At 38.5% G+C, this 16,595-nt stretch overlaps 1 non-coding gene across 1 annotated transcript; it reads left to right on the plus strand.

The window, feature by feature from the left end:
- Window positions 1–6,283: 6,283 nt before the first annotated feature.
- Window positions 6,284–6,390, plus strand: LOC118757915 (U6 spliceosomal RNA). Its single transcript, XR_004995426.1, has one exon. It is a non-coding gene; the product is annotated as a U6 spliceosomal RNA (small nuclear RNA).
- The last annotated feature ends 10,205 nt before the right edge of the window (window positions 6,391–16,595 follow it).

Genomic DNA, 16,595 nt, shown 5'->3' on the forward strand with positions numbered 1-16,595 from the left:
ATAAACATCAACCCACAATTTCAGATATGGGGAAGTATAACATTCTTCCAATAAATGACTTTTCCTTTTTGCATTTCAGTGGAGTGATCAGCATGCAATCTTAGAAAGGATTTTAGCTATTTTCTTCCTTACAATGCTGTCCAACTTCCAAGGGACTTGATGCCAGTTCTGTGGGAGTAATGTCACTAGACATGGAACCTGAGATGATGTGTGTACTCTGTCAGAACTCAGTGTTCACTGCTCCATTCATCCACTTGAGGAGTGTGGAGACACATCTGTGTCTTGTCAATGTGGCCTTCACAAGTCCACACATTCTAGGCTTGCCTTTTGGGAATTTTGGAAGTATGACTGCCATCTGTGCTCTGGCACAAGAAGGAAGGTAAACCTCACTGAAATTGTTTAAGGTCCTACCCGCTCTGGTACAGTGTATGGCTGTCCCTCTCCCCAAGACTTTCTCTGGCAAGTGGGCCACAGGTTGTTTGTTTCTGATCACCTGGATCTTCCTGCTATTTTTTGTATTTTTCATCCAAGGGTCAGAATCCATTTCGTAATGGTACATTGGTATTTATGTTCCATTGGTTGTTTTCAGACTCTCCTTCTACCTCCTAGTCCTGAGGACTCCAGTCCATTCTGGGTGGGTGAGGGCTAACAGCAGTGCATTCTTGCTCTTTCTTGTAATATTTCATTTGATTCTTTGGTCTGTCCCTTGTATTCTCCCAGGTACTAGTCTTTTGAAAACCAAAAGACTAGAAATAAATTGATTGTCCCTCTACTTATTGCTGTCATAAATAAATGTAATTCATAAGCACTTACAACCAGAAAAAAATGCTTAAATATGGAGGAAAACATTGGAAGAGGAAGAAAGTAGAAAACAGGCAGAAAAACACTAAAAGGCACATTGAAAAAGGCCCTAGTATTTATTATGTTGAAAATATTTTGACACATTAATTTCTCATGATACCCAGGAATTTTTTTTTTCCAGGAAGAGAGGCAGATTTAGTATTACTGTAACTCCTGTAATTCTCAGGGCCATATATGACTGGGATTTACTCGTTTCTTACTGAACAATTGACTGAGAGCAAAACAATTTGTTGTTTAGTAAGTGCAGCCCATTGCTAAATTCCTGCAAAACACACATTGTTATACGAATTGCTTCTCTCTTACACTTCTTAGCCTATTAAAAAGTTGTGCAAAACTAAACAAGGCAGAAATTTGTTAAATTTATTTGCTGTTTGTAGGAATTTAGGTCTCTGAAATGTGTAGTCTGCTCTTCACATTGCAACAAAACTCGGTATCAGAACTTAGCAGTCAAGAACCCTTTAACTAAAAGAACAGGAATTTTAACAAACATTAAAAAAAAGTTGAATAGTCTCTGGTTAAGACAAAGCTATTAGATTTATGTGTGAACTTTGCATCAAATGAATTTTCAACACTTTGAATACAGACGTTGGTAAACATTTTATTTCTTGATTTGGAAAACTTTTTCTTCACAGTTTATAACAAGAAATTGGCTAGATATACTGAATGTGAAAATTTTGCTCCCCAAATTGTGAAATCAGAAATAGTCACACCTCAGGTAATTAGGCAAGGTGGAAATAGATGTTTTTATCCCTTCAGCAGTTCTGGATTTTAATTTTTGGGAATGAAGTAACGAGAAGATTTTATTGAGAGGATTATCTGTAAGATTAGTTAAAATCGCCTGGAAATTGGTGATTATTTATTACTTGTCAATGAATGCTGAGGTGTTCTGCAAGTAGTTATTTAATAATGATATTGGATTTCTTATCTAGTAGTATACTTTTGCTGGCTGTTATTTTTTTTTTTCTGATATATCAACCTAAATACTAAGCAAGGACTCTTTTTAGATTTGATTCCTGTGTTGACCAAATAGGCTTTGTTCCACAGTCAGAGATACTCCAAGAAATTGGCATCAGTTTACATAGTTTTGCTCTTGGCCAAAACAAAAACACAAACAGCCTTCCGCCTCCACCAAAACAAAACAAAACAAACCACAACAGCATTTATAAGAACACAGATGCCAGCCTTGATTGTGTAAGGGTGGTGGCTATTAAGGAATTCATATAGGAATGACTATCTGTTTCACATAAAATTATTTTAAGCCATTAGCACTTACATACCAGAGCCCTGTCTTCTGTCCAGGACTCCCCCTTAGTCATTTCATCCCAGTTATGCCAATTTGCGAATTTCCATAAGTAAATGTTAGAAGACTTACTGATGCAGAGACTATTTTCCCTAAGAGATACTGCTATATTGCTGTTCCTACATGACCTCTCCTCTTTTGTTTTGTAGTTAGTGTGTTTTATTGCTTTTCTTAATGTGGTTGATGCACAATCATCATCTTCAACAACAGACTTCAATTTGGAAAATGTAATAATGCCACTTAACATATGTCAAAAGCACGTACTAAAGGAACAATATAAAAGCAGTTTCATGCACAGGTAATGATTTAAGAAATTAAATAGGAGTAGATATGTGGATATTTTATAGACATTTCAATTAATTTCCAACCATATGTTAAAGGTTTGAATAGTACATTATCCTTCTACTATACTATGTAATAATAAGAGAGCAAATGGGGAAGAAGGAAAGAGTAGGAAGAAAGAATTCCTATACCTACTGAACTGTATCATGGGAAATAATAACTTGAAAATAAATAAATAGAAAAATATACTTTGAAAGACATACAGTATCCTTATATAATCTTACGAATTTCAGGAAGTTTGACAAAGAAAATCTGCAAGAATGATATTTATTAGCTGCATCCGTGGTAAAAATTTGTATTATCATTAGTTGCAATAAGATGGTGAATATAAAGGGCAGAGCTTTATATGGTGGAAGCCCACAGGAGAATTCCCAAATGTTAGGACCCTGTATTCTTTCCTTTATTATCCTATTCTTTGAATGTTGATGTTTCTTCCAACTTTGAAGGACGGAATTTCCTGCCTTTGCCATCCCTGCCATGAAAATTCTCTCTCAGAAGTCATTGTCTTTTTGGTTTTATTGTCAAAGCTGATGGCATTTATGCTGCAAATAGCAGACGGTTTGCTGGCAATGGCTTGATCTCCAGGCACCTGTAGCTCAATGGGACACTAAAAGGTGGCAGTTGGCAGTTTTGACTAGTTAACTTCCTACGTAGAGAATTTAAACCCAGAATGATCTCATACTCTTTTCATTGTTCCATACTGTGACGTCCACTGTTTTGATTTTCTTGAAATAAGGAACAGCACTGATTTTCCATTGTCTTAGGGCAGTGGTTTTCAACTGTTTCTAGGATCTCATTCCACTATGAAAATTTCTTACTTTTTGATGAGAGTTATAACTGGTGTCAGTTGCTATCAGAAATTAAAACAAGAACTTTAAAATTATGTAACTAAATTTATAAATAATAAGCTTGTTACATACTAATAATTGTACTATGTTTTACAAATAACTAATTTCTAAAACAAAATTGATGAAAAATGCCTTTTTTAAGGCTTTTTTCTTATTTTTAAATTTTTTCAAGTGGTTCAGGAATAAAAAAAGGTATTTTTCTTTAAGCTCTGGGTATCAGAGGAATCCCAATGTCTAAGGTGGCCCTCCAAGGGTTCCCTTACCAGCAGCATGTTAGAACAAGGACTCTGCCTGGTCAAATATTCCACCACTCAGGACATAAATATTTTAGAACAGCACGTATATGGAGTACTGAAATGAGAGAATAAAAACAGAAGCATCCCTCTGATTTTCTCTCTCCTGGGTTTGAGACATCTCTCAAAGATCTATCTAGCCTGTGGCATCCGGACATGCACTGAAGCTCATAGGGAGGTAAGGAAGGTGAGGGTGAGGTTAACACGTGTTACCCATGGTTGCTCAAGCCTTGTATGCCTTTGGGTATATATTTGTCAGAACAGCATTGTCAAGGCGTGATCGGTTCCTGTGACCAGTGGCATTCTAGAACTGGGCCTCTGCCTGGTCAAATTTGTCATTGCTCTGCTGCCTTGGGAAAAATAGTTGTTCTAACTCTCAGTTAACAACAAGCTTGTTTTTGACAGTGAGCCTTCTCAGCGAGAGTGTTAGCAAAGTTGTTTTGAGTTAGGTTTTTGAGAGAGGGTGCCAGTGACTAGGCAGATGAAGCAAGTAAAATCATAGTGAGAAAATAAAATTCTCCCCAGTGAGATTCTTCTGAGATATGGGCTACAAAGGAACAACCATACAGAGGAAATCTGAAGGAGAGACCTATGACAGAAAGAGGACATTGGAAACCCTCCTGGAGTACCTATCTCTGTAAGTTCAGGCCGGGTGGGGATCTTAACTACTGAGGAGCCTAAATGCAAAGACATAGAATGAACAAGTTACTTAGCAAACATTGGCAAGACATAGAATGAACAAGTTACTTAGCAAACATTGGCCACCAGAACCCGGACTGAGCCCATAGCAGTTGAGGAGATTTTCTGGCACTTCAAGATGGCTTTTAGGAGTGACAAGCAGAGAAAGAGACTGAGGCTTAGTGAGAGTCTGGGGCACATTGGGAATTCATTGGGGCATGGAGCACAGAGCTCCTGAACTCACCCGGAACTGTGCTCAACATTACTGAGGAATTGATCTCTATGGAAGGAAGGACAGAGTGCGGATTTCAGCCCACTACCCTGACAGGCCATCAGAGTCTGGAATCTAGTCAAGGAGTCTGCTGAAAAAAATGTCAGAGAGAATTTCTGAAGTACTCCAAGACCTTCCCCCAGTCTTGGGCAACAGGCCTCAAAAAACACTTTTTAAACACTTTTTCCTTTACTTCTTTACTTACTGGTTTAATAGAAATCAACTAGATTATATTTGCTTCTGTTTTCTGTGTGTTGCCACCTTTCATCTTGGGGAAATTTATGAAAGAAAGTTAGGTTTTATCTAGATGTATATTTACATATAATTTCAAATGATTATGGTTATTATTTTCTTAAAAAGATATTTATAGAAGACAAAAAATCTTATTCACTGGTTCCCTCCCCAAATGACCACAATACCATGGCTGGGCCAGTTTGAAACCAAGAGTCAAAAACTCCATCTGGTGCCTCCCACGTGGGTGGGAGGAACTCAAGTAGTCGAACCATCATCATGTATTTCCCAAGTGTGTACAGCAAGGAGCTGGATCAGAGTAGGGTAACAGGGACTCATCTGGTATTCTGAAAAGGGATATGGTTGTCAATACCCTCCCCTGAATATTATTTTTTGATCTGACACTGAAACAAAGGAAGTGGTAGTTTCTTATACTTTAGTGAAATGTGAAATAATAAAAATGCACTTTTTCATCCACTATTACATCATGATTCTTCATTACGCCTTGCACTTTGGAGCATTAATGATGTAGACATGAGTACTTCTGAGCGACATACATTGGTGTTTCTTCTAAATACTGGTATGCTTTACAAAAATTAATTAATATTAGCAATGATTTTCTAAAAGAAAATGTTTAAGTATTTGGTTATTAATCTCTTCAAAGTCCATTCACTTGAAAGTTTTCACATAGAAAATATGTACTGACAGTTGTTTCCCTTGATGCAACAGGCCTACTTCATTAATTTTATTATCATTTGTTTGAATTTGAACAACCATAGTTGTCTATCAATTGTTATTTCAAGTAGAAATACTTTTACATGAAACGATAATCTACAACAGCCCACAAATCACTCTACTGCTTTTACTTGAGAAAACCATTCTATCAGCATAAATACTTCATGTTTGCTTTAATTTCATCACACCAAGTATGTACAAATATGATTTCAAAGGTCCAGCTTTAATGAAATTAATTATTTCTGCTCAAGGAGATGATTAAGGGGAGCCAGCATTTATTTTTACTTATTTATTTCTGAAACCATTTGTTAGGAAGAATATCATGACTGTTAGCATAGCTGATACCACCTGATTTTTGCTTGAGTTACAGTGGTTTTACCCAGTATTGATTTTCACGTTCTATGTGGGTAAAAAGCAAATAATTTTCTAGCAGTAGTATGAACATGATTTTGATCTTAGAACTCATTGTAACAGATTTTGAATATGAACTCCAGGCTTACAGAGACATTTGTTTTGTTTCCTAAGGTTGTTTTTGGTTTTTTATTTTTGTTTGTTTTTTCACTAACAGTGGTAACCTTTCTTTGGATGTCAGTCTGTGCTCTAATGTAAACAGCATAAGACATAGAACACTCCTAGTCCCTCTTTGCAAAGAGAGCAAAACAGAGTCTTCCTCAACTGAAAAGCTGCCATGACGGGGAACCTCATGTTCTAATTGCTAAATTCTGTGCTTGCTTGTGCAGCACATACACTAAAATTGGAATGATACAGAGAAGATTGGCATGGACCCTGTGCAAGTATCAGACACAAATTCTTGAAGCATTCCATATTTAAAACAACAAAAAGCCTTGCTACATCCAGTCGTTTGAAATAGGTTGGCAGTTATACATGCAAACTGCTCTGCAAATGAGTGTGTGTGCCATGCTTCAAGTATATTTTTGGATTAAGCTGGACATGTACAAAACCATATTCACTATTTCCTGGGTTAGCTCAGAGGGCTTTAGGATGAGGCTTAACAGGATGGGAATTAGAAAATGACCAACAATGGATCATGGGCATCAGTTATTGCCTCTGGCATACTCTGCTTCTTTTTTGGACAATGTGGTTTTATTGCATTCCTTCAGTTTGTCTAAACAAATACTGGCCATTCAGTTCTAGATAGTCATGTGACAAGGCCTATCCCATTTGATTATATGAGCAGCCCTCTGAACCTCACAGAAATTTTTTTTCTAAGCTACTTCTAAACACCAGAGGACAGATATCAGGAGAATATCCACAAGCTGTATGGATAGCCATAATACTTGTATGCTATCTTGAAAAAAATGTAGTCATGTAGCTTCACTGACTCTATTCCCATAAAATAATGTTACTTCTTTGCCTATGTGTGTAAGAGTAGCTAAAGAAAGTGGAATATTTTTTTAAGTAAAATGAGAATTTTTATGTGGCCCAAGGAGAAAAATATAGAAGCAAGCTGTGGAAACAGACCAGTATTTATACATCAGAAGTTTTGTCTGTTCAATAATCTTGTTGCATGGGTCCCAGACCTCAAGAAGGGGGGCAGCTTAGGGGCATCTTTCTTACTCTGCACCAAGGGAGTGATTTTAGTGCTACAACACTGCATTGATGAAGTTCTGGGAGGAATTTCAGGAACTCCATGCCTAGGCAGTTCTCCACCCAACAGTATCGCCCAAAAAGGGAGGGAGGAGAAGCAGAGAGCTCACTCCCATTTGTGTTAGAAATTCCAGATTGGGCTCTCAGTTCCCTGAGTTGCTCACTTATTCTGTCAAGTGTATTCCCTTTATTAATTTGGCTACTGTGTTTACTATTATGTCAAAAGAGACTAGTTGTTATAAATACTTTTGCAGAAATGAAAGGTAATTGTAGCTAGGGAAAATGTGTTTAGATAGACTGTATTTGCAATTTCAGGATTTGGACAGTGCCAAAATCTATGGGCATACTTATTCATCTGGGTCTTCTTATGTCATGCTGTTCTCTGTTTATTATTCATGCTAATTAGAAGATTCAGTGCCAGTACTAGCTTCAGGTAGCATTTGGATGATCTACTCCTTCTAGGCAGGTTTTATGCTCTTCCATGGCTGAGTGTCATGGAAACTGCTGTTCAAAGGTGGAGAGGAAGAGCTCTGGTTCTTCTGCTTAATCCTGAAGCAGGGGCTCACCAGCAGGATTCAGCTCTTTCTCATTCTCTCTGTCTCCCTTTCAGTACCTACCCCAGAATAAATCTCATTATTCACTTTGTATTTATGCTGGAGATCTATTTCCTTGGAAAATATTTGCTTTGGATTTTCATTTTTGTAGACATAGTTCAAAACACTCATTTTTAAATAGAATTGTTGCCTCAACTCCTGTAGATAATAACACATGGCAGCAGGAACTTGGCTCAGGAAGTCCACTGCTCTGATACGGACAGGAGGAGCTCATCTCAGCAGGCTGCACCACCCTGGGAGCTCCCATGTTTGAGATCCAGATTAGGCTCTGCCTTTTTGATCTGCAGAAATGAAAGGCCACACAAGGGAGACAGACCTGCATTAACTGCTGTTTACTTATGGAAAACTCCATCAGAGCCACACCTAAACATTTATGGACAGCGTTTTGATAGTCTATGAAACAAAAACATTTTACATAGATACTTTCTTATGTTCTGTAATGAAATAAGTAATGGATCCCAATGTGGGATCAGTAATTAGTGCTTTGGGATGCTTAGCCTCGGGTTTTATTTTTTCACTGTATCATGGAAGGGCAAGTATTTGCTGATGTTTCTGAAGTCTTAAAATAGGCTTTGCAATTGTTGTCTCTCAAATACAACAATCAGATAAACACTAACAGCCAAAAAACAACTCTAGAAACATCTGATGTATACAAAATATTGGCCTAAGTTGATTGTGACTCTACCTGAAAAAATAATGCATTGGATGCTGTGCTCAATTTCATGTTTGTCCCCTGGAAACATAGTTATGAGGCAGTTATTTAAAGGCTGGCAGTTTTTTGTTTTGTTTTGTTTTGTTTTGTTTTGTTTTTTTGAGAATGAAAGCACCAAGAGATGATAAGTTCATCAAAACAGAGAAGAATAAAAAATGATTACAGGAGATTCATGGTAAAGGAGAACTCTTTTTGGTGGTTTTATTTGATGTGTTCCATCTAGAGACAGTAATGGGTAGAGTTTGAAGCTGTAGATGAGGCTTCTGCCCCAGATACATGTGATGTGGGATAGCATGGCAGATTGGAGGGAACAGAAAATGAAGCTTGGTTTCTAGTTACTCTTCATTGCCCCGTTTTCTATTTGAAAAATTTTAGTTTTCTAAAGGATGCTGAAACTCATATCTTTTCTTTGTATCTTTAACTTTCAAAGGGAAGTCTTAATTTTTCAGATCTGTGTCTGGAGAAGCCATGGTCACAGCTTTTCCAATCCACTCTGAAAACAAAGTAGGACAGGAATCTATGTTCTCAAGTTAGTTAGCGGCCAGTAAACTAGCCGTTTCCTTCAAAAAAAAAAATGCTGAAATTGCTCTCATCCTGAAAGATTGTTCTATAACTATTCACAAACATTTCAGGTTCTTTTTCTTCTTGGAATACCTCAAGAATATCACCTTGAAAATGATTCTGTACACAATAAAGGTAAATAGAGTTGGTATTCCAAGATCATACCAGTTCCCATTTTAAATGTATGCTTTCCTTCAAATATCCTAGACAGTTACTTAAAAAGTTCAGATTTCTAGGAATAATGCCTAGATTCTTATTTAGAAAAGAGTGTGGATTTTTGTATCAAGCACTTCTGAAGAGAATGATGAATTATAATTAGCAAACTGCCACCCTATGACAAACCAATGCCTTGCATAGACCTTTGGGGAATGTAAAGATGTTTCTATCTGCTGAAGAGCAACAAGTTCTGGACAAAGGATCTCAAGGCTTCTTTGGAACAAGGCCTCCAGGATGGTTAAGAATAGTCTCGTGAAGACTAGTGGAGAATCAAGATGGAGGAATAAAGTAAGGACGTGTTTAAACAGAGAGGGGTCATTAGGCAGGAGAAAGCAGAGAAGGTATAATCTGGGAAATAGGAGAGAACAGGCTGATGGCAGAAGGGCATCTGGAGTCCGACAGACGGGAAAACAGCGGACACAATGGTGTGGTCTTGCAGTAACCAGAGAGTCTAGGGGCAGTCAGTGAGCAGCAAACTGAGCTCCACTGGGAGCCAGAGCTCCAGAAGCAGTTAGGTTGGTAGGGGAGTTTACCAGGAGCCTGGAAGATGAACCCGGGCAAAAAAAACTGCCTGTTAAAACGATTTGTTTGATTCAACCAGGAGCAGAGACAGACCAGCAGATCACAAAACAGCAGTAGGTAGGAACAAGGTGGATTTCATGGCCCAGACACCCACCGAGTAGCATCAGACACCATTTTGTATAGGGAGGCAAAGACTGTCAGATAGAACTGCACATGCACTAACCTGGGAACAAACACATTTCTGGGTCATTGTATTGCACCAACGTGGCATCCTAGAGGTTCCACCCAAAATAAGTCTGGGTTGCACACAGACCCAATGGCCACCAGGTCTGAATGGCCACCAGGTCTGAACCTCCACCAGTGGCACATAAAGCATTATTTTGTACAGTGTGGTGAAGGCTGTGTGATTGGAGGTATAACAGTGGGCTGCTAATGCCCTGAGCTGGGAGCAAACTTACTTTCAGCTCAGTGCATTGCACTGGTCCTGCAGGGATAATAATACTCACTTTGGCATCCTACAGATCAAAATAGGTCCCAGTAGCCCTCAGACCTATATGGCCAACAGATTCTGGCAAGATCAGAGCCACCAGCAACCTAGTTATTTAGGACACCTGCTATCTCCCTAATCCTGGGAACTGCTAGAACCAGAAGAGAGAGGAAGGTTGGACAGAAAACGGTGCAGCCACAGCATGGGATCACAGGAGGTGGGGTGTGGTAAGCCCGGAGCTCGGGCTGTGGAGACCATGGTGGAAGCCTAATATAAGAGTTCAGACCTGAAACTGGAGGGAGTGACACAAGTGACTGTAAACAAGAAACCTGGTGCCAAATGCAATCAGTAAGATTAAACTATAGATCTGTGGGTGACACAGCTTGGAAACTTGCCTTAAGTAGAGGAATCTGCTACCCAGAAGTACAATGACCAAGAGCAAAAGAAGGGACAGAGGCACAATGAATATTAATGAAGACTCTCCTACAAAGCAGTAAAAGCCTTTGCCAAACTCAGAGGTAACTGAAGAATACTTTGAGGAAATGGGGGTTAAAGAACTTAAAATATTATTATAAAGTTTCATATAAACAATTAGAAGCACATGCAGGAATTTAAGGAATTTGTCACCCAGAAAATAGCAACACTGAAAAAAATCAAGCTGAATTATTGGAAGTGAAGAATGCAATAGAGCAAATTAAAAATTCAGTGGAAAGTCCAAAAATGGAATGATTGGGACAGATGAAAGAATCTCAGATTTAGAAGATATTTCTCGCTGCAATGGTGAAACAATCAAACACTGGAAGAGGAACTGACTCAAACTAACAAAAGTCTTCAAAAATAAATGGACACTATTAAAAGCCAAATAAAAGAGTTATGGGAATTGCAGGAGATGCAGAAAGAGAAGCTAGGTTTAAAGCTGTATTTAATGAAATAATAACAGAAAACTTCCCTAATATGGAGAAAGAATTGAAAAACAACATCCAGGATGGGCACCAAACTTCCAACAGGTTGACCAAAAACGATCTTCACCATGACACATGATAATCAAGCTCTCTTCTGTCAAACATAAGGAAAAGATCCTTAAATATGCACTTGAAAAAAATCAATGGACATACAGAGGGATGGCAAACAGACTCACAACTGACCTCTCATAGGAAACTTTATAGGCCAGAAGAGAATGGAGTGACATTTCCAAATTTTAAAATTAAAAAAAAAATTGTTGTCACAGAATCACGTACCCAGCAAAGCTTTTCTGTCTTTGAAAATGAGATTAAATTCTTCCACAATAAAGAAAAGCTCAAAGAATATGGTTCTTCCAGACTTGCTGTACAAATGATACTTAATTATGTTCTCTTGACAGAGACAAGGAATAGTACCCACCAATGAAAGGCAAATATGAAGGACATCCCAGTAAAAGGACAACAGAGGCTAATCAAACAATGAACAGCCCTTTGCTAAAATGACAGGACCAAATTATCACCTATTTTTATTAACCCTGAATGTACATGGCTCAAACATCATCAAAAACCATATCTCATGGATTTTGATGCTTTTTTTATCAAAACTTTTTTCTCACTATATTCTTCACTGACTCATAGGTCATACAGTAGCATCATTTTCTTCAATAGGATACTGGACTGTCTGCCATTGCCATGCCTGAAATAATGGACTTCTGACTGTTTATGAAGAATTATACTATTGTAGTAATAGTGGAGATATCAAGGGTGGGGGTGGGTAGGGGATTTTTGGAAGAGGTAATGGAAATCCCTGTTCCTATAGAACTCTATCATACAGTAATAGTAATGATTTTAAAAAGCAAGAGAAAAAGACATAAGAAATAATCCCATGAAATGGTTGACTGTCAAGCTGTCCTGGGTCTTAGGTGTTATTCCAGGGTATGAATCTGTGCTTGGGTGTTCTACATTTCCTGCCCTGAAGTTTGATATTCTTCTCTCTTCAGAGGACATTTGCAAAGTTGATGGCAAAATAAAAATCATTTCACCTGTTTCTTGTTACCCTAGTGCCCATTGCAGAGTCCTTCCCCTACTGTCACTCACTGAATGAGTAAAGATAGCAGTACGAGTGAACATGGCTTCACCTACATGAATGATGTCTTTGACCAATAGCTTGTGTAAGTTTCATGCAGTGCTGAAAACGGGTCAGCCTGTCATGCAGCTCGAGAAGGAAGATGTGGCATTGTCATCATTCAAGCAGAATGTGAGGTGAAAATGTAGAGAAATTGCTTCAGTGAAAAATCTTCCAACAGCACTCTATCCCAGTGTATTTAACGACATCAAAGAGAAAGTGTTCTCGCTCATGATCTCCCTTTGACTGTTAACTGAACACTTGTAAAATTGATGATGATATATCTTACTAGTCACCTGCATAGAAGTCTCTGTACCACTGGAGAAAACAAAATTACATTAATATTTTTGAAGGTTTCTTTACTTTGTAAAATGTGTCTGGGGAGCTTATTAAGTTCATTAGGAAGCAGGAAGAAATTTGAAAGTACTGCTCAAACAACTTTTGCATTTTTAGATTGGAGCATGAACAGATAAAAGGAAAGCTTAGCTGAAAGAAATAAAAGTTGATTTTTTAGGAGCAAGTGAAAAGAAAATGAACCTATTAATTTTCCTATATCTGGGCCCATCGTTTGCAGCTGTGCATAATCAATCCCTAGTCACAGAAAGAGTTTCTTAAATAAATCACAGGGGTCTATATTGAGGCATAAACTCTTTCCTTGTATTTCTGGAATATTTTTACTAATTATATATCATTGGTATTAGTATCATGAGCAGTATCTTATTGTTAATGGTCTATTATTATTACATTTCATAGTCTTGACTAATTACACAGATATTTGGTCCCTGATTTCTTTTTATTCAGTTATTTACTTGAAATGAAGAGTGACAGAAATAGAGAGACAGACAGAGGGAAAGGACGATTGATGTGTTAATTCACATCTTAGTTGGCCACAAGACTTAGGTCTGGGCCAGAAACCAGGGACTCCATCCAGGACTTCCGCGTTACCTGTGTCATCACCTGTCACCTTCTCAGGTGCATTAGCAGGAAGCTTAGTTAGCAGCAGAGCAGCCAAGATTCCAGCTGGCACTCTGATACGGCTGGCAAACAGTGGCTTAACTTGCTTCACCACCACTCTGTCCTCCTACTCATAAAATTCTGATCCTATCAATTCCACTAAGATATCTCAGTTTGTCATAAGCAAGAATGTTAAGAAAGGATATTTCTCCAGGATCCTTAGTAGTTAGATTTGGATTACATCCAAAGATGGAGAAGCCCTGCTCTGCATCTGGGATAAGGAGATTTAGGAAAGAAAGGCAGTGTTATATCACTGGGATTCTATCAACTAATTCAGGAAGCTTTTCCTCATTAACATGGGGTATCCAGAGAAGGATTCGGGGAGAAAAAGCAAAGCATAATTTTTTTTTAAATTCCTTCTTCCGAATGCTATGAAAATGTACATTTTTTATTTGGAGTAATAAAAAGAGTTCGTTTGAAGCCATGTACTCTCCTTTCTACTCACATTTCTGTGACTATATGCACCTGTGTTTGTTTCCCCAGCACCTCATCTCCCTTCTCCCAGCAAATTGGTTTCCATTTCCTCCTTTCCTGAGTGTCCTGTGACTATGAAAGGAGGTATGGATGATAAAGATGAAATTATGGGCTTGACAAGGCAGTTGGCACTGGAAGTCACGTTCTTTGAGGTTTCTGGCCAGGCCTGAAAGTGGGTTCTAATTCTAGAACTTACATCTTGAGGCAAAGTGGCTGGGGAATGCATGCTGGGCTGGCAAGGTCCTTCACTGTTCCTAGCAGCTGAGGAGGGTACAGATGTCAGGCGGGAGATGAGATAAGTATCACTTACCCTTCAGCTTCACCTTCCACTTGACCGGGAGGAGGCACGTCTCCTAACTGAAGTTTAAATGAATATGCACGCATTTTCAAGGGCTTTCCTCCTTGAAGTTGCTTCCGGAGAATCAAAATCTTGTTAGAATTATTCTGGGCACTGATTCAAAGTGTGAAAGGCTAAAATATTGCCAACATGGTAATTTACACAATATAATAGCAGGAGAAAATAAATTATCCACAACTTACAGCAATGCCCTGTGAGCAGAAAGCGTCTTGGAGCACACAAAAATTATATCTACAATATATCAGCAATATAAAGCCCAGGATTATAAGAATTAGATTCAAGTTTTTGAAAAATTAGTTGAAATACCATTTTGCCATCATTTTAGAAATTGAAAAGTAATAATAAATGGACACAGCCAGTGTCTAGGTGTGACTGAATTACATATTCTACCCTGTTTGTGGTTTAATACCTCACATCCTCAAAGGGCTTTGCCCTGGTGCTTTCATCAAGTGTGGAAACTTGATATCATTCGTATTATGTGTATAAGGAATCTGAATCACTGCAACGTGGCTTTCCTTCAAGGTCATCTCATTGATCTAAGACAAAGCTCTAATGGAATTGGGAGCTATCAAATCCCTGAGTCCTGGGGTTGTCAAGGACTGCAGGGAGGGCAAGGTCACATCTCCATAGCTGGAGAAAATCAAATAATAAGGACAATTGCATGTGCTAGGGACTCAGAGCTGTGCTGATATTTTGTTGAAATCACTGTTCTTTTCTGTTTTTTTTCCCCTTTTGGTCTTTAAACAGATTGCTTTTCCTTTGTGACTTGTTGCTCAACACCCCCTTGCTGTGATTATGTAATCTGTCTCTTCTTAAGAAGGTTCTGCTTGAGAATACAGCTAATAGTGATTAGGCAGTATGATTCCCAACTGAATGATTTGTGGAACAGGAAATAACAGGAGATCTTGATGCAACATCCCCAAAGGGGAGAGTGGTAGCAGAATGAAGAAAGGAAGAGAAATCATTAATACAGTCCTTAGAATAGGGAATGTATAAGGGTAACTATTTTGGTTCAGTGACGATTTTTCTACCAGTTAGAAAGAAAAGTCATCTTGAATTCTCTCTCTCTCTTGCCCATGTTGAGTGATGAAATGCAATGTTCACAGTGATTTCTTTTTTTGCTATAATTGCTGCCTTTGTGCTACATGGTAAGTACCATGCCTCATCTAAGCTTCGCATGTTAAGGAGATTCAGCCAGAGGGCTGAACAACTTGCTCTTCCCTTCCCATTTAACTTGCTGCAGCAGCTTCCTGAATCCCTGCCCACTGTGAATCTCTGCCACCCCATCTGTGCATCAATACTTCTGGATTAACCAAAACTCTGATCGTCATTTTTCCTGGCTGAAGCTTCTGACTGTCCTCTTCCTCCTTCACTGCTCAATCTGGGATCAACTGATTAGCAGTAAACAATTAGCAATAATTGCACCTGGGTTAAACTTCATTGGCTATGATGCTGCTACAGTTTAAAGGTTGTATCAACTGATTAAAGATGAAAACCCTACACATCTCTACTGAGTGGCCACTTTCCTGTAGGTTCTTCTGCCTGTACATAGCACTGCCCATGTCCTTTCCAATCCAGCTTTACATCTGTTGAAGTCATACAGTCCTACAAAACTCAGCCTGACTGGTACCGCTTGACCATCTTCCTTCTGTTGGAACTAGTAAAGATCACTAGGTATCACAATTTGTCTCACCCACCTTCCCTGCTGAATTACAAGGTTGTTAATTTAGGAATCGAGTCTTAGTTATTCGTGTGGCTTCCTTTCTGTCTCCCTATACAGTATATAGCACAATGCTGTACTCATAGAAACAACTAATTAAGTGCATAATAAATTAATGACTGAATGAAAGAATGAATAACCTTTAGAGAGTGAATAGGATAAGGTCTCTTTATTAAAATATAAAACTTAGATACAATGCTTTATTAGAGGCAGAGATAGAATAAGAGAGAGGGAAAGAGAATGAGATCACTAGACTTCTTGATGCCAAGCACATAGAAATGTAGCAGAGAGCATACTTACATGCACTGGAGGAAGGAGAAGAAAAATCACTACCTTAGAGAGAACATGACTTAATAGCCTGATATCACAGATAGGAACGCTAAAGCCCAGGAAGAACTGGCTGGCCCACAGCAAGGCAGTTACATTCCCAATGAAGACTAATGTTTTCTCACTCTTAACATCAGGGTCCTTGCCTACTTGGAAATTATTAAATGGAATGTAGCTTATTGGATTCTTGCAAGAAAGCACACATGAATGTATGTGAAATGCTTACCTCAGTGCCTGACACAGACTAAGTGCTCAATAATGTACTCTAAAAGTAGTATTATCCCTAGGGCTTCAGAACCCTGGTTGCAGTTACCACAGGCAGCACTTAATCCTATTGC

Source organism: Ochotona princeps, chromosome 5 (genome assembly GCF_030435755.1).
Source record: "Ochotona princeps isolate mOchPri1 chromosome 5, mOchPri1.hap1, whole genome shotgun sequence".
NCBI lineage: Eukaryota > Metazoa > Chordata > Mammalia > Lagomorpha > Ochotonidae > Ochotona > Ochotona princeps.